Genomic DNA, 23,594 nt, shown 5'->3' on the forward strand with positions numbered 1-23,594 from the left:
TGAGCGGCAAGGAGTTGCTCCATCAAAGCGCCAAGTCTGGCGACCTCTTCTTTCAATTCACGGTTCTCTTGTTCCAACTGATCCATTACTCTGGAAGAATTGGCTCTTGTATAGTACCGGTGAGTCAGCTTGTCTTCAAAATAACTGAAGAGCACGGAGTTAGGCCACAGACAAGAAGACCAAGAACGACACCTGCTTATGCAAGATGATGCATGCAATGTTTGTGCATATGCTTTGTTTCATTTCAAGGAACTTTTGGGTTCTATTTGCAAATTTTTGAATATTTAAGCATTTAATAGCATATGGAAATATCTCATCAAATATATTTGAAACAAAGAAGTACAACATTTTTTATCATTACAAAGAGAAAAGGAAAATAAACATCCTATGGATCCCTAGAAGCTCCGGATGCTGGAAGACGAGATGCACACAGCTTCTTGATCTCTCTCTCATAGGCTGCTTCCATATCCGCTTTCTCCTTTGCAAGTCGATCATACTTCCTCTTCCAGAACTTGGAAGACTGAGGAAGCAGAGAAGTCCAAGTATCATTCGGATCGTCGATCACCTGATGCTCGAGAAACTCGATCAGAGCGTCCTTCTCCTTAAGCTGATGAAGCAACTCCTCTCTCTCACGGATCCAAGCACGTGAAAGGTCTTCTTCTCTCAACTCCTCTACACCTTGGCTAGGGAGGGTTGAAGGCCCAGCCACATCCAATAGTGTAGGTCTCGGATGATCATACGGCATAAGGTATACAGCAGCTCTCTGTCTGACCCACGAGGTATACGGCTCCAAAGCAATGCAATTCTTCGGACCCAACTCATTCCTGGTCTTCTTGCAGATCTTGCGCCAAGCGCGGACAAATCTGGCTTTCAGGCCTTGGGGATCTTTACCCTCCTGAAAGAACACACCTTCTAACAGAATGTTATGAGGTTTATCCTTTAGGGGGAACCCAAGCTGACGATGTGCTAAGATAGGATTGTAGCTGATCCCACCACATGTACCAAGAAGAGGCACATTAGGGAATTCACCACAATAATCAATAATTTGAACTGTATCATACACGCGATCATACCAAGAGATATCGTCATTAGTGAGAGACATAAGTCTCTGAGACCACCGTAGACATCCCTGGTTCTCCTTGAAAGCAACAGTCTGCGGTAAGTGCGACATAAACCACTTATACAACAGAGGCAGACAACACACAATAACTCCTCCACCCTTTGCATTCCTCAGATGCAAAGAGACATAGGCATCACCCAACAGAGTCGGAACGGGATTAAGAACTGAAAAGATCCTAATGGCGTTCACATCCACAAATTTGTCGATGTTGGGGAACAATACCAATCCATAGATGAGCAACACAAATAAAGCCTCAAAGGCATCCTCACTCCTGGCCTTCCCATAAACGGTAGCTTGAGCAATGAGGAACTCGGAAGGAAGACCCTGAATTCCACCTTTGGTAGTCAGATTAGCTTTAATCAATGCTTCATCTATGTGCAACAAGTTTGCAATCTCTCGAGCAGTCGGAATACTCTCCAAGCCACTGAACGACACCTGATCCAGAATCGGGATCCCAATAAGATGAGAATACTCCTCCAAAGTAGGCAGCAACTGGAAGTCCGGAAAAGAGAAGCAGTGATACAGAGGATCATAAAACTGTGCCAGAGTACTCATCAAGCCCTCATCAACCTGAGTAGTCAACAGAGGCAGAAGCTTCCCATAGCGAGCTTTGAAACCCAAGGGATCTAATACATAAGATGTCAGATTCCTTAACTCTTTCACATCAGGTTGTCTAAAGCTGTACTTCTTTGTATGCCTTTTTGGTCTTTCCATGTCTGAAAATTTTGCAAATAAACCCTTTAAGCTCCTTGAAAATTTTCTGATTTTTCTGATGACATGAATGCAGATGAATGCATGAGTGCATGAATGAAACAATCACACTCAAGGATCAAGCAGGTCACACCAAACAAAGGTCATGGGAAAGCTCATTGTATCCCTAATATCAATCATCCATTTTGGTGGATTTAGGTTTTCACCTTATCAACACCCAAGTTCCATTGATATTAACGGTACATGAACCGGCTCGAACAACCTTAATATCAACCATCCATTTTGGCGGATTATGGTTTACACCTTATCAACGCCCAAGTTCCATTGATATTAACGATGTTTGAACGACTCAACCATGAATCACGGGTTTGCTGAGAGTCACGAGCATGGAGTCTCGGTTAAGAACCACCCAAAGGGAGTGTACTAGGGTTTAAACCTGCCAGACATGTTCTACCAGCGGTTCCCATAATCATCGTCCCATCTTTCGGATATTATCGGAGGAACGAATACTCGTATTCCAAAAATATTCTCAAGAGAGACTCTTATGAGTGTAGTATCGCGTAACAATCGCATCAGATCTGACATCTGAACGACCTCCGCACTACGTCCTAAAAAATAGGCCAAGATGGGCTTGGTAAACTAAGGTCCTTGGCTTCTAAGGCACATGATTGAAAGAATAATGCCTAACCACAAATAACTTGTGTGACATTATTAATCCAACAATACCTCCACCAAGTGAATGGACTCGTAAGTCAACTGGCTAAGGAATACTCCACACCAGTCAACAAGACTATGCCATTCTCCTATCCTAGAGTGCACTCGAGTTCGGGTATAGAACTCATCTCACAGAGATCACCAAAGCAAACAACAATTGTATATCAAGCAATTCAAGCATTACAATCAATACAGTTATCCCAAATTGTACAAAAATATGTCAAATAACACATAAACAAATATCATACAACAAGGGTGAAAAGTAGGCAATACCACCAGGGAAAAGAAGATCCCCAGCAGAGTCGCCACTTTTCTGTAGCGGTGTATTCGTCGCTTTATGATTTATTGATTAAACAAAAAGCAAAGTATACAAAGAATCGAGTCGCCACCGCACTTTTATTTATCCAAAGGACTGGCTAAAAAGCGAACAAAAGCCTAAGAAGTTTTACACATAGAAAACTAATGAAAAGATCAGAGAATCTGGGTAAGGGGTAAATTACGCAATGGGAAGGGGTTAGGCACCCAAAACGTCCTAGGTACTCATAGGGAGCCCTTTTCACACTTGTTGTATAAAAAAAGTTTATTTGTTTATGACATATTGTGCAAACATGATTGGGAAGATGAGAAAAGAATGTACAAGTTATTATTTTTGTGTTTGAACGGATGAACCCGTTTCCTACGTACCTTTCCATGAAAAGGTAAAGGATCAAAACGCCGTAGTTCGGCTAAAAGATTTCCAAAATATCAGTGGGTTCATTTTAAAAACAAGAGCACTAAGGCTTTTCATTATCAACGGGAGAAAACTCAACCAAGACCAACAATCCACCATGCAAGGATAGCTTCAACATACTAGTGAGGGGTTAACCCTATAATAAGTATGAAAGACTTACAATCAACTCACTAAGGATGTGGTGAGATTTACATCAACCACCATGAGAATTGAAACCTATGGCTAATGTATGAAAACATATCAACAATGGACAAAGCCACCAAAACAATTGAATGGGGGAAGTTAATTGATTATGAGTATTCACAAAAGGATGGTCAAAGTATGATTAGTATTCAATTCAAAAAGAAGTATTATGAGAAGTGAAGTTTGAAAAGTCAAGGACTTAAGGTCCAGGTTTCTAATTTGAAAAGACATGAAAATGTTTGCACACTATGCATTTACAAGTTTTAAAAGTCAACAAGTGAAAAGAGGTTTTGGAAACAAAAGGATGTGGATGAAGGAATGTAAAACTTCCTAGAAGTTCACCTCTTGAAATCATATAGAAGATGATTCAAGTGTGTCCTTTGGAATGAGGCAACAATGCAAGTAAGCAAATAAAAGCAAGGTGATACCGGATGCCAATCAATGGACTTACACCAATCTCACAAACAAAGGCGGATACCGGATATCAATCAATGGATTTACACCAACCTCCTAAAACAAAAACAATGATACCGGATGCCAATAAATGGACTTATTCCAATCTAACAACACAAAAGCGGATACCGGATACCAATCAATGGATTTACACCAATCTCCTAAAACAAAACAATGATATCGGATGCCAATAAATGGACTTATACCAATCTCACAAACAAAGGCGGATACCGGATACCAATAAATGGATTTACACCAATCTCCTAGAACACCACAATGATACCGGATGCCAATAAATGGACTTATACCAATCTCACAAAGCAAAACAAAACATGGATATCAGATGCCAAACTATCTGGACTTATTCCAATCTCCACAGGATGATCATAGGAATACAAATGCCAACAACATGGATTTACAATTGAATCCTCACATACAACCAACAAACAAAAGCACTAAGCTAAGAGGACATAAGTGGCCAATGAAATGGTCTTACACTCAATCCCTTCCAAATCATAGGAACAATGGCCAATGAATGGACTTACAGTTGATTCCTCAATGGACAAACACAGATGTGTCACAAAGATATGGAATGATGATCATGCAATAATGAACAATTAATGATGATAAATGCACAAAGGCAAACACACAAACATGTACAGATGAACCAAAAAGCAATCAATGATTCAGTTAGCACACACTATATACAAGCAATTAGGCTCAAGCAAGGGGTTAGACATTAAAGTCAACTGGAATGGGGTAAGTAGTGCTCTTAACCTTAACATTGAGAGTTAAGGTGAAGCAGATGAAAGGATATGAGGGGTGTGCCTCATTGCTCTTATCCCTGGTCAGGGAGAGCTTCAAATGATAGAAGGTGTGGGAGTTCAGAAAGTTGGAACTCTCTCCACAAGTTAATGACTCTATAGATCTTGAGGTAAGATCCACAATGCTACAACATGTAATGTGAGCAAAGGGATGACACACAGAATAGTAGGAGATGGACTACACATCTCTTTTATCTACCAATTGCCTTATCAAAAGGACTTTTCCTGCTTGGGGACAAAGATAAACAATCACAAATATTGCCTCTTAAGGAGGACTTCAGACAGGTGCCTGGCCAAGTAACAGACCAGGTCTTCCAGACTACATGAAGAAGAGATGTTATACCTAATTGGTTAAGCAACCAAGCAAGTTCAAAATGAACTTAAGCAACTAATGTACCTGAAAACAATCCAACTCAATCAGTATTCAATTCTAAAAAGTCAAACAGATAATCCAACAGTCAATAGATAATACACAATCAACAATCAAGGCTACATTGTGCAAGGCACAAGCTCAACTCAAATGAGCTAAGAGCAACCTACAAAATAAGTCAAAGTTAGTCCACAACAGTCAAACAAACCAACTCAAGCCATGTGAATTAATCTCCTTAAAGCCATATGCTTCTTAACCTGAAAACAAACTCAAACATGAGAAGCAAACCCTTAGGCCAAGGCCTAGGGTCAAAGAAGGAGAAATAAGCCAAAACAGAACATGAAAATTGACAAGAATCAAGATTAATCAATCAAGAACAATATCCAAGTGGTCTCATATCAAAATCAATTACCAATTTCATTTCATAAACAAATCATGTCAAGATAGGCAAGTTGAAAGCTCAATGAAGCAAACAGAATGAACCAATCCAAATCAAATCAAAAATGGCTCAATAAATTCCAAGAAAAATCATGGTTAAACAGCACATATCAAATGATCATCATACCAAAAATCAGGGAATTTGGACAAGTATAAGCATGTCAAAGAAAATCATCAAGTCAAATTAAGCATAAACAAGCTCAAAGGAAGCACAAATTGATACATCAACTTAAAGCAATCCTAAAACAGAGAGGACAAATGATAAATGACTCAAACTAAAGCCAAGACATACTTCATTGTGTCTAGAAAACATGTGCAAAATTTCAAGCTCATATGATAAGGCATAAGCATTTCCCAAATCATTAAAGTTCAACACTCTTCAAAAGTCCAAACATGACCAATCAGCAAAGAAAATCTTAAACAAATCAGAAATGAATCTAACAAATCCACAAAAATTCATGCTCAATCCTAACATCGAGAGGTAGCCTCATGCACAAAATCTCATCATTTAGCATTTATTTGGCATGGTAAATAAAATCAGCAAACCAAGCAAGCAAAGGTGTGACACACATTGTCACTCCTCCATTAATCACATCATAACTCATCAACCAGGAATAGGAAAAATGCAAACCATATACCAAAATGACCAGGAATGAGTCTAACTTAAGCATGTAAATTTTGATGTTCATTGGATCAACCATCATCATTTCACAACCAAAAAAGCAAGCAAGGTGCAAGAAGACATAAGCATGAACAAACCCTAGGCAATTTAAAAATCCAACCGAGCACAAATTCTGGAAAAATATCCATAAAATAGAAGACATCATGAAGATCATTGTGCAAAAAATTTCATGTGAATTGGATGCATATTTTTCGAGTTATGATTTTTTGAATGAAGAGGAAAATTAAAAAATGCATGATGAAGGCATATGAACATGATAAGCATAATTGAATAAAATGCAAAAGCGAAAAATGAGAAGTGCGCCGGTCCGGAATCGAAGCATGTGTGCATTCAAAAGTGAGCGCGCTTAAGTGAAACGCACCGTTTCACTTAAGCCTAGTTGGCGCTGAAAACGAATCTGGACCAATCAAATGGCCACGCAGTAGCCAGGTGTACCAATACATGAACATTAACAAGAATCCACATGCAAAACACGCCAATGAAGATCAAAACGGATCTGGAAATGGAAACCCTAGTTGTTCATACGCATTCATCATGTTCATCAATCACCAAGATCCAACATGCACAGAAATTCATGAACATACATCATTCGATTCATCTCGCATCACACATTAACAATCCAACATCCATTTCATCTAATTCTAACCATATCAAAAGAATCGAGCAGAGAAAGTTTCGCATATCAACATTCAAATCAACATAACAACTTCAATACTGCATGAAATCAATAGATCTAAAGTTCATCATACTCTATGTTCCAAGATCTACAAGATGCATATCATAATTTCATGAATTAGAGCATTCGAGTTTTTACCTTGCTGATGATGCAGAGTTGAAATCGTGTGAATCTGGCTTGGAGGAGCTGAAACAGATGCTCTATAGTGCTGAGGAAAATGAATGAATGATGGACAACAGCTCAACAATGCTTAATCTCGATGGAATCTTCAACTGCCATGAAAGTGCTCAAGCTTCAACAGTCACGATTTGGCCTCAATGCTGCAGGATCTTGCTTCAATCTTCTTCAATTATGCCTGTAGATGATGAATAGAAGAAGAAGCAAGCAAAAGAAATGAAGAAAATCGATGAAAAGTTGAGAGAAAATTTGAGAGCAAAAGTTTAGATCTGAAATTCTGAAGTTGTTCCTTATGAATTCTGTTAGGATTTAGTTTAAATACCATCTGTTAATGAAGCTCCTTAATCATGATTAGGCAAAAACCCAAGGATTAGTGAAATGGACATGTTCATGCAAATTGCCAAAATCACCCTTATGCTCATATGCCAATGGAACAGTGCGAATTTGGCTTGGAAATGCATTGCAAAATCTGTTTTGATGCATATGAAATTGGTTGGAAGTGGATAAAATGCATAATTTTCAAATTCACACTTTCCCTCCAAAATTCAAATTAAGTTCAAGTGAGAAATGCAATATTTTTGTGATGAGAATTAGTGAAATATGATGCATGATTATGATAGTGCACATCAAGATGGAAATGTCACAAAAAGAACCATTCCATTTGGCCTTTTGATGCAAAAGTTATGCAAGCTTGAAGTTCAAAATTTCTTGACAATGATTGATCCATAAATTTTCAACCACAAATGAGAAATTCATGTTCTTGGACTTTTTGGAAAGGTGAGAGCAAGATCTTCAACTTTCATGTTTGACAAAATTTGATTTGTAGCTTGCTTGATGATGTAAACTTGAGGAGAAGACCTTTCTATCTTTGGCAGTTTGAAATTACAGGTCACTTACTATTTTTGGAAATTTTTTGTCTGACCTCAAATCCTTCAAGGTTGATGTATGAAATGTTATATGAGACTTGTATGGACATGAATGAGGCCTCTCTAACCATCTCCCACCTTCAAATCCATGATTGAATGCACAGTTGACTTGTGTTGACTTTTCTAGGGTTTCAGTTGACCTGGCTATGCTCTGATGAAATCCAAGCCTCTACCACTTGAGATCTTGATTCAAAATGATGCCATGGTTCATATGAACTCTTGATGAATGATCAATGGTACCCAAATTCTTCAGAATGGCCACCATCTATGGCTCAATGCTTGCCTGTGACTGCTTGACCTAATGTTGCTTCATCTGCAAGTAACAAGGTTAGATGACAATATTTTTGTACTTTTGGTTAGCAAACAAATGAAAAGCAATGATATACAAATTCTAAACGTGCTTGGTGATCAAGAACTACTCTCAAAAGACAACCCACCCACAAGAAAGAAAGCAAGGTGCACAATGATCCTTGAGGCAATGATATGATGTGATATGAAGCCATGAGGGATCTTAGGGACAAAATTGGGGTCTTACACTTCTCCCGTTCGTCCGTTGACGTCTGGTCAAGTCTTTCCCATTCATCCGTTGATGTCTGGTCTCCTTCTCCGTTGGTGTCGATAAACGTCGAGCTTCTCCCGTTCGTCCGTTGACGTCTGGTCGAGTCTTTCCCATTCATCCGTTGATGTCTGGTCACCTCTCCGTTGGTTTCGATAAACATTGAGTTTTTCCCATTCGTCCATTGACGTATGGTTGTATATCTTCCCATTCATCCGTTAATGTCTGGTCACCTCTCCGTTGGTTTCGGTAAACGTCGAGTTTTTCCTAATTGTCCGTTGGCGTCTAGTTGTGATTTCTATTCCCATTCATCATCCTTCGATGACGGGTCGTGGTTCCTTTTCTAAAAAAAAAGTCAAAATCCCCCAGTGGAGTCATTGGTAAACGTCTTGTCTGGCTCAGTGACAAATATCAGATCCTAGTGGAAGCCCCCGTTGGTGAATTTTCCTTTCTTGGATCCCCGCAGAGTGCAAATTTCTACGGTTCTTGGGTATTCAATCCCTGTTTACCTTGAAGGTCTGACAGCAATTGCTCTCATCCGTTCAGGTTCCTAGTTGATTAAATAGGGGAAGCTGTAGCACCTCAAATTTGCACCTCCCATTTGTATATACATTTTCATTTTAGGTCATTAACATTGCATTGTTCATTACATAATTCATTGCATGTCATCAGTCAGACTGGTCAGGAGATTCAGTTGTGCAAGCAAGCAAGTGCATTGTCCATGAGATCAAAGCCCTAGGGTTGGTACAATGAGTTCATGTGATCCAAGGATCATTTTGAAGTGGTTTGGCAAAGAGTTGGAGGCTCAAAGCTCATCAGTCAATGATCAGTTCATCTGAAACCCTAGAAAGTCAACAAAAGTCAACTGTCAATTCAATCATGGATTTGGAGGTGGGAGATGGTTAGAGATGCCTCATTCATGTGGGAACAAGTCTCATTTGACATTTCAAACATCAACATTAAAGAATTTGAGGTCAGATGAAAACTTTCCAAAAACAGTAAGTGACCTTGTAGCGGTGTATTCGTCGCTATATGATCTATTGGTTAAATCATAAGCAAAGAATACAATGAAATTTCGAGTCTCCACCGCACTTTTATTTATCCAAAGGACTGGCTAAAAAGCGAACAAAAGCCTAAGAAGTTTTACACGTAGAAAACTAATAAAAGATCAGAGAGTCTGGGTAAGGGGTAAATTACGTAATGGGAAGGTGTTAGGCACCCACTACGTCCTAGGTACTCCTAGGGAGCCCTTTTCACACTTTGTTGTATAAAATTATTTGTTATTGACATAAACATTGTGCAAACATGATTGGGATGATGAGAAAAGAATATACAATTTTTATTGGGTTTGAACGGATGACCCCTTGCCTACGTACCTTCCATCAAAGGTAAGGATCAAAACGCCGTAGTTCGGCTAAAAGATTTCCAAAATATGAGTGGATTCAATTTTAAACACAAGCCCTAAGGTCTTACGTTATCCACGGGAGAAAACTCAACCTTATACAAACAACAAGTCCACCATGTGAGAACAGCTTCAACTTGCCAGTGAGGGGTTAACCCTATAATAGGCAAGGAAGACTTACAATTCAATCAACTAAGGACAAAAGGTGAGATTAACATCAACCACTAAGATAAATCAAACCTATAGCTCATGTATGAAAAGATTAACAACGGACAAAGCCAAAACAATTGAGTGGGTGAAGTTAATTGATTGTGATTATGAAAGGAGTCAAAGTATGATTAAGGTTAATTCAAAGAAGTATTATGAAATGGAGTTTGAAAAAAAGTCAAGGACTTGAGTCCAGGTTTTTAGTTAAAAAGCATGAAGATGTTTGAACAACATTTATCTCAAGTTTGAAAAGTAAAGTGTGAAAAAGTTTAGGACATAATGGGGATGAATGGATAAAAATGGATTGTAAAACTTCTTAGAAGGTTCACCTCTTGAAATCATATAGAAGATGATTCAAGTGTGTCCTTTGGAATGAGCAATGGATAATAACAAACAAACAAAGAAGAAATCCAAAAAAAGCGGATACCGGATGCCAATCACTGGGCTTATACCAATCTCCTAACACAGAATGGGATGTCAGATGCCACTCAATGGACTTACACTAATCTCCTCAAAAGAAAACAAAGATGAAATATGGAAGTCAACTGCCAATCTATCTGGGCTTAGGTTAACTCCACAGATGCTCATAGGAAAACCAATGCCACATTACAGGGACTTACAATGGATCCTCACATACAAGAACAAAAGCAACAATATGATCATAGGAAAAGCAAATGCCAACTTACAGGGACTTATAATTGCAACCTCACATACAAACAGACAAAACAAATTATGATCACAGGAAAGCAAATGCCAACTTACAGGGACTTATAATTGCAACCTCACATACAAACAAACCAAACAACAGAAGATATGAGTGACCAATGAGGTCTTACACTCTATCCTTCCATATCATAGGAACAATGGCCAAAGAAATGGACTTACAATTGTCCTCAATGGGTAAACAACAATGATAATGTCACACAGACAAATGAGATGATCATGCACTAATGGGCAATTAATGATGATAAATGCATAAAGCATACAAGCAGATATGTGCATATGAAGCAATCAATCAATCAATGAGAATCAAACAGCACACTCTATATCCAAACAAGGAGGCTCATACAAGAGGGTTAGGCACTGAGGCCAACTGGAATAGGGTCAAAGGTTGCTCTTAACCTTGCCATTGAGAGGCTAAGGTGAAGCAGATGAAAGGAGATGAGGGGTGTGCCTCATTGCTCTTATCCCTGATCAGGGAGAGCATTTAAATATTAGAAAGTGTGGGAGTTCAGAAGTAGGAACTCTCTCCACATTATTGACTCGATAGATCTTGGGTTTGGATCTCAATGCTACAACCATGTAATGGGAGCAAGGAGAAGACTCACTGAATAGTGGGAGATAGACTACTTATCTCTTATATCCACCAATTGCCTTACTTGAAGGACTTTTCCTGCTTGGGACAAAAAATAAACACACACAAGCATTGCCTCTTAAGGAGGACTTCAGACAGTTGCCTGGCCAAATAACAGACCAGGTCTTCCAGACTACATGAAGAAAAAGGGATTACCTCAAAGCAAATTGCTAAATAGCAAAGCAAAGCAAATTCTAAAGCAACTAATGGTACCTGAAATGGTCAAACAAATCAGTACACAGTTCAACAGTTTAAGCAAAAGGAAAGGAATCAACAGTTAAATCAACAGACAGAAGTGCAAAAGCACAAGACCCAAATCATATGAGTCAAGCCACCTACAAAACAAAGGTTAGCTCATGATAAACAGATAAACCCAATCAAATTGGCAGTGGTTTCTTTGAGGCAAATGCTTATCCTGAAACAATGAACTCAAACATAAGCCAAGAGACCACTAGGGCAAGCCTAGGGTCAAAAATGAATGATAAAAGTCAAAACAGCAAACAATATCCAAACAAAGTCAAATTCAAACATTTAAGGAACAAACCCAATTGGTCTCAAGTTCATATCATGCATCATCATCATTTTATAGACAAAAGAAGGCAAAGCATGGCAAAAGAGAGCACATAGAAGTCAACAGCAATACTTGGCTCAAACCCAAACATAATCAATTCCAAAAATCACCAAATAATTCATGCTCAATCACAATCCACATAATTACATGCATATAAAATTTCAGCTCAAATGGATCATGGGAAGATGGTCAATTAAAATCAGGAAGTCAAAACAATTTCAAGCATGCACAAAGAAGTCAAACAAACATGTATCAACTTCAAAAAATCATAACTCAATGCCAACAGATGAGAAATGAATGGGATCAACACCAATGCAAAGCTTAAGATGTCTAGTATGCACATGTAAAATTTCATGATCATCCAATAAGGTATGAGGATTTCTCAAATGGAATGGCAAGATGTATCACACAAAGTCAACAATTGACTAGGCAGGGGAGAAAAATCTCAAACAAATAGGAAATGGCATAATTAATTCCAAGAAAAATCACAAGTCAACTAGACATATAAGAGAAGGTTCATGCAAAATTTCAAATTAATTGGAGGTCAGGAAGCATGTCAACAAAAATCATGAAATTGCATATCATTGGTGTGACACAAATTGTCACACCCTACTTCAAAAATTCATATCTTGACAACCAGATAAGATAAAATCATGAACTCTACATCAAAATAACCATGGATGAGTGTAGATTAAGCACAAAAAATTTCAGATCCAATGGGCAATGCATCACAATTTCACAATTGAATTGGTAAGATGTACAAAATATGCATACATGAGCAAAACCCTAATTCCATTAAAAATCCAGCCATCCAAAAAATCATTAAAAATCATGATAAAATATTAGAGATCAAACAGGACACAATGAAAATTTTTTCATGAATTTTGGATTAACAATGAATGAGATGTGATTTTTGTAAGATTGTGTAACAAAGTGAAATAAATATTGAACAATAAAATGAATTAATTGATTTAATATGTGACCGATGGGATTTGTGTAATATTGGTGCCCTTTTAATGAAACGGTGCGCAACACCCCCCAGACGTGGCAAGCAATCATTCGTTAATGGCGATAAAACAGTGGTATTTCTCATGCAGAAACACGGGACAGCAGCCAAACGCGTTTGAAAAAAAGAAATCTGGAAAAAATGAACTAGGGTTTGTGTACAGTAACGGCAACATCTTGTTCTTCATCATCAACCAATCGTGAAAAACATTTTATCCCAGAAATGAACAATAGACATATCATTGTAACCAGCACGCAATGCATATCAACATGCTACCATCAAAATTCATTAACTCGAGCTAACCATCAAGAAATCATGCAAAACAATAATAACCAACAAACTTTAAACTCAGATTTCTCCCAGCACAGTTAACCATTTTCAATGATTCAAGGTTCACAATACTCAGCAAGGCAAGGACTACACAAAACATGGCAACATTTTGAGAATAATAGAACTCGAAACCTTACTTGATTTGGAAGAAATGGAGGAGACAGTTGTTGTTTTGATGATACAAGCTCAAACAGAGGTCCACAAAGCTTCCAAAAGATGTATGGTTGAATGATTTTAGCTCAGGGATGCTTGAAACAAACCAATTCAAAATCTGCCATTGTTGGAGCTTTGGATGAAACAGAACTCGAAATGTGGTTACAGCTAGTGTTTTATGCTTGAAATGAGCTCAATATTGATGGTGGATGATGACACAACCAAGCTAGCTCGCGGTTCTTGAGGTTTTGTGGAAAAAGATTCAACAATGCACAAAATGAGGGAATGAGAGAAAGAGTTTTTCTGTGTTAGAATGTGGGCTGCTAGGGTTTAGAATGACAGAAAATTCACTATATATTTGCTGTTTTAAGTCTGCTAAGCAAATGCTAATTGCAATTATCTCAAATGACTCAATTTGCTCATTTTGCTAATTTTCATCAAGTGTACATGGAGGTGTATGGTCTGCCCGAGTTTGGGCCTTGGACAAGCTTCAAATATCATCCCAAAACATTTCCAATTGGCTAAAGTGAGTAAAATTGGTTATTTGGAAAAGTCAAAAATCAACCTTACTTGAAATTAATTAAGGCAAGTTCAAAAAGGCCATTTTGCATGGTGAGGTTTTGGTACATGAGGAATGCATTTTTGGAAAGAGGGGATTAAATAGGACTTGTAGGAAAAAACCCCACCAAAATTGGCCAAATGGTTCATGAGATATGGCCTTTTGAAGTTCAAGAAATTGTGAAAATGAATTGATCATATCTTGCCAACCATACATGGGATTTGAGAGTTCTTGGACTTTTTGGAAATGGGAGAACAAGATCTTCAACTTTCATGTTGGGCAAAAATTCATTTGAATCTTGTATCATGATGCAAGTTGAGGATCAAGAAGTTTCCATTTTTGGCAGTTAAAATTACAGGTCCAGTTTCTATTTTGGGAAATTTTCTGTTTGACTTCAAATTCTTCCATGATGATGTTTGACATGATGTATGAGGCTTATATGGACATGAATGAACTCCTTCAAATCAATTCCATCCATCAAATCACTGATTAAATCCACAGTTGACCAAGTTTGACTTCAGTTGACTTTTCTAGGGTTTTGCATGACTGAAGCATTTCTGATGAATTCCAAACCCTAATTCCTTGAGAACTTGATTCCAAATGATGTCCCAAGTTATATGAACTCTTGATTATTGATCATGGTGCCCAAATTCTGCAAGAATGGCCACCATCCACTGCAATGACTGACTTTGACCTAATTGCTTCATCTGCAAGCAACAAGGTTAAACTGACAATATTTTTGTACTTTTGGTTGATAAACATATGAAAAGCAAAGATACACAAATGCAAGGCATGCTTGGTGATCAAAAATCAACTCACAAGGCAACCTACCCACTAGGAGGGAAACTAGGGCATGCACTGATCCTTGAGGCCATGATATGATATGATATGGGCCATGAGGGATCTTAGGGCCCAAAATTGGGGTCTTACAGACCTGTAATTTGAATTTGCCAAAAATGGAAAGGTTTTCTCCTCAAGACTACATCATCAAGAAAGCTTCAAATGAAATTTTGTCCAACATGAAAGTTGAATATCTTGCTCTCCCCTTTCCAAAAAGTCCAAGATCATGATTTTCTCATGTATGGTTGAAAAGATATGGATCAATCATGGCCAAGTGAATTTTGAACTTCAAACATGCATAACTTTCAAACCATAAGGCCAAATAGAGTGGTTCTTTTTGCATTGTTCATGTCTTGACCTCTACTATCCAAATCATGCATTAAATGCCATGCCTTTCCATCACATAATTATTTGCAATTTCACCTAAATTTTGGAGGGAAAATTTGAATTTGAAAATGAAGCATTGTTTTCACATTCTACCATTTGCATTGGCTTCCAAACAGAATTTCAAGTGAATTTGGTCACATTTTTCGTGCACTTTTCCATTGGTTTTCCCATGCATATGGTGAATTATCAATTTTGCACAAACACTCCATTCTCACTAATCCAATTACCAAATGGCCTAAGCATGATTAAGGGATGATTAGCACATCATATATATAGTAAATCATAACTGTTTTTCTGCTAACAACATCACTTTTTCAGATCTAGATCCATTTTCTCCAAATTTCTCTCTCGAACTTTCATCAATTTTCTTCAAACACATTGCATTGTTCTTGATTCATTCTTCACCTGGAAGCATTGTGGAGCATTATTGAAGCAAGAACCAGCAGAAATCGTTTAGTTGGAAGCAGCTTAAAGCTTGAAGGTCATCCATGGCAGTTGAAAATTCTGGAAGAATCGAGCACATCTAAGCTTCAAACCTTCATCCATTCATCCATACAAGCACTAAGGAATATTTGTTTGAGCTTAGCAAGGCCTGAATCGAGCTATTCCAGTTCTGCATCTTCATCAAGGTCAGAAATCGATTTCCTTAATTCATGAAATTGTTATGTGATTGTTGTAGATCCTTCAATGTTGAGCAATCTGAGCTTTAGATCACTGATTTCCATGCATTATTGTGTTAGATATAGTGACTTAAGGTTTGATGTGTGAAACTTAATTGCTTCGATTTGCTTGATATACGATGAATTAGATTAAACCAGACATGGATTGTTGATGTATGTTGAGATATGAACACGATGATATGCTTATTTTGTGAAACTGAGAAAAATGTTCTTGGCATGGTACTGTGCATGATGAACTAGATGAAGATGATGAGAAATTTTCCAGAAAAGGCGTTTCATTCTCATGAACTATTTGCCCGCGCCTGCATGTGTTTGTCCAATACTCGTTTCTGATTGGTGCATGTTGTTTCCATGTGCGCATTCCTATTGGTTAGCCTTGCCAGCGCATTAAGTGAAACACTGAGTTTCACTACTAGCGCGCCTCATTTCAAATTCCTCCTCCCTTCGATTCCCAGCTACCACGCAAATTCAAATGCCTTTACATTTTTCCTTTTCCCTCCATACCACATTCATACATACTTCACATGTTTTTTTAATTTTTCTTTCACTTCATAAATTCATAAATCATTGAATAATCATCCAAATAATATGGGAATTTTTGAATCATGCTCCTTATTGTTTCTAGTTTTTTTTTATAATTATTTTCCCCAATTTGTGCATGGCTGGAAATTAATTGGTGCTAGGGAATGTTAACATGTATGCTTTTTGAACCTTGCTTTACTATTTCATTTGTGAAAGGATGGTTGTTTATCCAATGCTCATGAAATTTGGCATGCTTAAACTAGACATCATGCTGGACATTTTGGTGTTGAGTTTGCATTTTTATCATTTGTGGTTGCTGAGATATGATCTTGTGAATGTAGGTGTGACAATGTGTGTCACACCTTTGCTTGCTCAACTTGATTAATTGATTTGCCATGCCAAATGAATTCCAAATGATGTGATTTTTTGTATGATGCTTGATATGGGTGTTGGGATTGATCATGATTTTTGCTGGAATTTTTGGATTCATTTCTGATTTGTTTGAGATTTTTCATTCTGGATGGTCATTTGTGAGCTTTTGAATAGTCATGATTTTCAATCATTTGTGAAATGCTTGTGCTTTATCATATGAATGTGAAACTTTGCATACTCTTTCTAGACATGCGAAAGATTGTTTTGGCTTTGGTTTGAGATTTTTACCATGTTGCATTTCTGTTTTAGGCTTGTGCTAATTTGGTGTAACATTTGGTGTCCCATTTGAGCTTGTTTTGGTTGCCTTGCCTTATACAATTTGATTACCATGCCTAATCATGTCCAATTGTCTTAATGTTTTTGTGTGTTAATCATGTTATATGTTTTGTTTAACCATGAATTTTCTTGAGATTAATTGAATCATTTTTGAATTAATGTGCATTTGTTCATTCTGTTGTCTCAATGTGCTTTCAACTTGCATACCTTGCCATGATTGGTTTATGAAATGAATTTGGTTGATGATATTGACATGAGACCTTTTGGATTGTGTTCTTAATTGATTAAGGTTGACTCATGTTGAATTTCATGTTCTGTTTTGAATTTTTTCTCCCTCTTTGACCCTAGGCCTTGCCCTAGTGGTTTGCCTCTCATAGTTGAGCTTTGATTTCAAGTTAAAGAAGCACATTGTCTTAAGTGAAGTGGTTCACTCCTTTGGATGGATTATTTGGTTGATGTTGACTAATCTTGATTTGTTTTGTAGGTTGATGTTAGCTCATTTGAGTGTGAGCTTGTGCATTGCACATGGTTACATTGCTTGTTTGACTGTGTCTGTTGATTGTTGACTATTGGTTGTCTGTTTGGTTGTTTGACTTGTATACTGATTGAGTTAGATTTTTTCCAGGTACATAAGTTGCTTAAGTTCTTTTGAACTTGCTTTTGCTAGCTTGTGGTTGCTTAACCATTTGAGGTATAACTCTCTGGCTTCATGTAGTCTGGAAGACCTGTCCTGTTACTTGGGCAGGCACCTGTCTGAAGCCCTCCTTAAGAGGCAATGCTTGTGTTTGTTCATCTTTTGTGCCAAGCAGGAAAAGACCTCTATGAGGCAATCGGCAGATAAAAGAGATGTGCAATCCATCTCCTGCTAGTCAGTGTGTCATTCACTCTGCTCACACACCTTGTGTTGATGCATTGTGGATATTAACCCAAGATCTTTGTTGTGTCAGTCATATGTGGATAGAAGAGTTCCTACTTTCTGAACTCCCACACTGTCATTTGTCTGAAGCTCTCCCAGGCCAGGGATAAGCTGTGAGGTCTTACCCTCACTTCCCATTTCATCTGCTTCACCCTAACTCTCAATGTTAGGTTTAAGAGCTAATTACACCCGATTCCAGTTGGCTTGTGTTTCACAGCCTAACCTTGTGTGAGCCCACTTTGTTTGTATATAGTGTGTGCTATTTGTGTGTATGTTTGCTTTGCCTGTGCTGTTTAGGATAGCTTGCTCCCTGTGCAAGTTAGATAGAAACCTTAACCTAGGACCATGGTGAATTTACATGATAACTATTAGGCTCGAGTTAGTCTCCCTTCTAGTTTGTCATTTCCCAGTCTCTGGTTAGGCTAGTCCTTTTTCCCTGTTAAGGGGAACTACGTCGCTCTGATCCTTATACCAGATGAGGTACGTAGACAGGAGATGAGCTGATCTCTCCGGGCGCCCTTTTTCTTTTTCAACCCCCTTTGTGTGTGTTGGAGTCTGACATAAGTCCAGCGATTGGTAGTCGGTTTCCTGTGTCTTGTTTGCTTGTTGGAGTCTGACGTAAGTCCAACGATGGGAAGTCGGTTTCCTGTGTGTGTGTTTGTTGGTTTGGAGTCTGATGTAAGTCCAGCGATTGGCATTCGGTTTCCATGTTTGCCTGTTTGTGTGGAGTCTGACGTAAGTCCAGCGATTGACAATCGCTTTCCCGTGTGGTTTTGTTTAGCGTGCGTTAGCCGAGCTACGAGTGCTCTAATTCTTCTTTAGTCCGAGAAGATACGTATGCATAGGATGCGACATCCTAGCGAGCACGTTTCCCCTGTCCCGAACTACGTCGACTCTGATGTCTGTGCCTGACAGACTACGTAGGCCCAGGATGCGATATCCTGCCGAGTTAGTTTCTCTTGTTTTCCTGTGTCTCTTTTCAGCTAGTGTGTGATGTTTGAGCAGTTTTTAGCAACCTTTATCCTTTCTTTTGAGCGTGGATCCCGTCGAGTACGACAGATGCGTAGGGGTGCTAATACCTTCCCTTCGCATAACCGACTCCCGATCCTTGCATCTCTGGTCGCGAGACCATGTCTTTTCCAGGTTTACTTCGAGCTTTTCCTTTCCCTCTTTTGGGTTAAATAACGCACGGTGGCGGCTCTGTTGTTTCGTTTTCCCGCCGGTTTTTCGCGTAATGCGACAGCTAGCCAAATTTGGAAACTTCACTTATGCATGCTTTGCACCTTATGCTTTAAACTCAAAATTCACTAATTTCCAAGGCTCAATTGAAATTTTGTTCAACATAACAGTTGCTCCTTACATCAAGACCTTTCCAACCATTACCCACAAGCCTATGTTTCAATTTTTCAAGTGGCATTTTCGAAGAGATGAAGTTTTAGGCTCATTTATGCATAACATGTTTAAATTCATTACACAAGCCAATTCAATCACATGTACACATCCATTTCATCTTGCTTGCATCTGAAAACTCATTTGCCATTGCATTTGGGCCTCCCATGCGCCTGTACAGGCCCATGCATGGAGGCCCTCTCACTTCATGCACACGAGTTTTCCACCCCCTTGCATCACCTTGTGCTATAAATAGATGCACTGCTCCATTCATTTGGGGACCCTGTATCAATCTGAAATGCTGCAGAAATCAAAACCTAGCCATCACTAAAGGAATACTCATTTTTCACTTCTGATTTCCAGTTTGAATTTCAACAAAATTAGTTGATATTTAATACTTATTCCTTAACCTTGCACTAATACCATACTTCAAGTTCAAGCTGCAAGCAAGAGTTGGAAGGAATCGTGTGAATTAAAGTTGATCTTCAAATGTTTACACCTCAACTGTTTTGATCCATATCTCTTTGTATAATGTGATTTGTTTGTGTCCATTTGGTTTTCTGAAGTCCTCATGCAAGAGGCAAGACAGTGGTGGCTTTGATTTTATGTTTTGATGAACTTTAGTTTATGCATCTGGATTTTCCAACTCTGATTTCTCATTCCATAGAAACTTTGAGTACAATCCAAGGTCATAGGGGTGATGTACATCACCCCAGCTTTCCAATGATATGAGGATCGCCCATTTTTATTAAGATTTTTGAACCTGCAAATGTTACCGGAAAACACAAGCTCGCCGGAGAACACGGTGGTGTACACCACCGTCTCTTTGCCAGATCAAATCTGAGCCATCAGATGCGTTTTCCAGATCAAATCGTGACCATCAGTTGTTATGACTTTTCTTAATTCCACATGTTACTCAGTTGACTAAGGCCTACCATGAGCGCGCGCATGAGGAGCGTCTGATCAGCCACGTAAACTAATGAGGCTTGATCAGACGCCTCTCCCTTTTTCTGATTTTTTTAATTTCCATTTTATTTTCTTTAATTCCATTTTACTTCAAAAATTCATAACTCTTTCATTTTTTATCTAAAAAATATGGGACCAATTGCATTATTTCTCTTTTTAATTCTAGTTTCTAAAAATGATTTTTAATATTTTTTACTTCATCATATGATATTTTTTGTGAATTTTCTCTTTTCTGGTTATTTTTAATTCATTTTAAATAGTTTTTGATATTCAAAAAATACAAAAATATTTTCTCAACCTATTTGAATGATGATGGATCTATGAAAAATATTCTCATCAATTTATTAATTGATTTTAGATTTATTTGAGATTTTAGTTCAATTAGGTTATTATTCATTTTTAATTGATTAAAAATAGTTTCTTACTTTTAAAAATGCTGAATTTTTTTGTCAAACTTTGTTTGACCTTGTTGAACTTGAGATAAATCACTTGGACTTTTTAAAAGTTGATTTGAAGTGATTTTGAAGTTTGACCTTTCTTTAATATTTTAATTCAAGTTTATTTTGAATATTAAAAATGCCAAAAATATTTGTATTCATTTCTTGACTTCGAATCTTCATCTCACTTCTGTTTTTGATTGTTTGACCATGAACCTCAATATCATTGGTCAACACTTGTTGATTGGTACATTCTATCTCATTTAATGCACTTTATTCTTTTCATTTCCATTTCCATTATTCATCTCCTTCTTTTCCTTTTGATCAATGAGTTAAAGGTTGATAAGTTAGCATTGATTAGGGAGGTTTAATCTTCCTTGATTCAAATCTAATTCATCTTGATCAATTAATCAAATGAATGGCTTTGCATTAAGGATAGGTTGCTTCCTAAATCATGCAAAGGACTTAAACTAATACAAGATTAATTCTCTTTTTCTTTTGGCATGGCAAGTTGTTGGAACTTGGTTCACTAATCAAGACTTCTAACTTGTGTTTTTGCCTACATTATTATTGACCGGCCTCAGATAGTTGTGACTTCTACATAAGTCCAATTACGATTGTTTAACATAGCGCTAAATTTTCCTTATGGCACACTAACTACTAACACTAATCACTAACCATTAACATTTACTTTTTTCTCTTTACATTTATGCAATTTACTATTCATGTATATATTATTCATTTGCTTTTTCCTTTGCTCACTTGAGCACATGTTTATGTTAATGCAATTTGCCTTTTGCTCACTTGAGCATATAATTGTGTATATACTATTGTGTTTGTGTTTTGTTTTGATTGTTATGAACCAAATGCAAATGGATAAAAGGACTCAGACTTTAGGACATTCCCTATGCAAAATGGAGTCAAAGAGCAACTAGGCCTCACGCCTTTAGAGTGCTATAAATGTCAAAGAGCAACTAGGCCTCATGCCTTTAGAATGCTTAATGTTGAAAGATGACATTGAAAGGACCAACTTCTAAAACTCTTCTTGTCCATTCCTTGTTTGTTTGCTAGAATCTTTTAATGTGTGTGTTCTTGTGCTAGGGATTCCACCCTGATTCAACTTTGAGGACCCATTGCCATGAGATTCTAAGAGAGAGAGACTCAAGATACATTGAGGTGCTTTCCAAGAGTTCATTTGATTGTTGATTGCTTGAGTTTGTGCTTATGTGATTGCTTATTCCAAAGGATGGGAGCTACTTGGATCATCAATATAATCTCAAGAGAGGAACTCCATGTGTGGTTTTGCTTCTTATTCCTTACCTCTTGTGTGTTTAGGACTTTAGCCATTCTTCTTCTTTCCTCCACTCTAACCCAAGCCTAAACCTTTGTGCAAACATTTAACATTTGTCTTTTCAACATTAGAAACCTAAGCCTTATGCTTTTGATTTTCAAACTTTCTTTTCATGACACTTATTTTGAATTGAATCTTTAAATCAACTTTGACCATACTTTGTAAATACTTTTCATTGGTAAATACCACCCATTCAAATACTTTTTGTGGTTTCAATGGCCACCTTCTTAATCAAACTTTTCTTAACCTTTAGCTATTAGGTTTGAGTTATCCTTGAGGTAGATGTAATACACACCTATATCCTTAGTGATGGACAATGAGTCTTCCATGCTTATTATAGGGTTAACCCCTCACTAGCATGTTAAAGCTATCCTCACATGGTGGATTTGTGGTTTTAGGATTGAGTTTTCTCCCTTTGATAACAAAAGACCTTAAGGCTTTTGGACCAATCAATTCACCAACTCATTTTGAGATTTTTACCCCGAACTACGAGGTTTTGATCCTAATCTTTTAAGATGGTACGTAGGCAATGGGTTTATCCATCCAAACACAAAATGTAAATAACTTGTATATTCTCCCCTCATCTCTTCAATCATGTTTGCACAAACAAATTTTCACAAAATAACAATCTTACAACAAGTATGAAAAGGGATCCCTATGAGTACCTAGGATGTTTTGGGTGCTTAAAACCTTCCCATTGCATAACCAACCCCCTTACCCAGATCTCTGACTTTTTTACTAGTTTTTGATTCGATAAAACTTTTAGGTTTTTGTTCGCTTTCTAACCATTCCTTTGGATAAATAGAAGCGCGGTGGCGACTCGACTTGTATGATTTACCTTGGATTTAGTCAATATCTCTAATGGTAATGAATACCCCGCTACAGAAAAATGGCGACTCTGCTGGGGAAAGTCCACTTTGCCTAGTGGGTTTTGCCTACTTCTCATGTTGTGTTGTATTGTATCGTATATTGTTTTGTGACATATTTTTTGTGCAAATTGGGATTACTGTATTGTATGTAATGATTGAATTGCTTGAATATTAACTTCTTGTATGCTTGGTGATCTTTGTGAGATGAGTTCTACACCCGAACTCGAGTGCACTTAGGATAGGAGAATGGCATAGTCTTGTCGACTTGTGTGGAGTTATTCCTTAGCAAGTTGACTTGCAAGTTCATTCACTTGGTGGAGGTCATGTTGGGATCAATAATGTCACACAAGTAGTTGTGGTTAGACATTACTCTTTCCAATATAGACC

Source organism: Lathyrus oleraceus, chromosome 7 (genome assembly GCF_024323335.1).
Source record: "Lathyrus oleraceus cultivar Zhongwan6 chromosome 7, CAAS_Psat_ZW6_1.0, whole genome shotgun sequence".
Classification (NCBI taxonomy): Eukaryota; Viridiplantae; Streptophyta; class Magnoliopsida; order Fabales; family Fabaceae; genus Lathyrus; species Lathyrus oleraceus.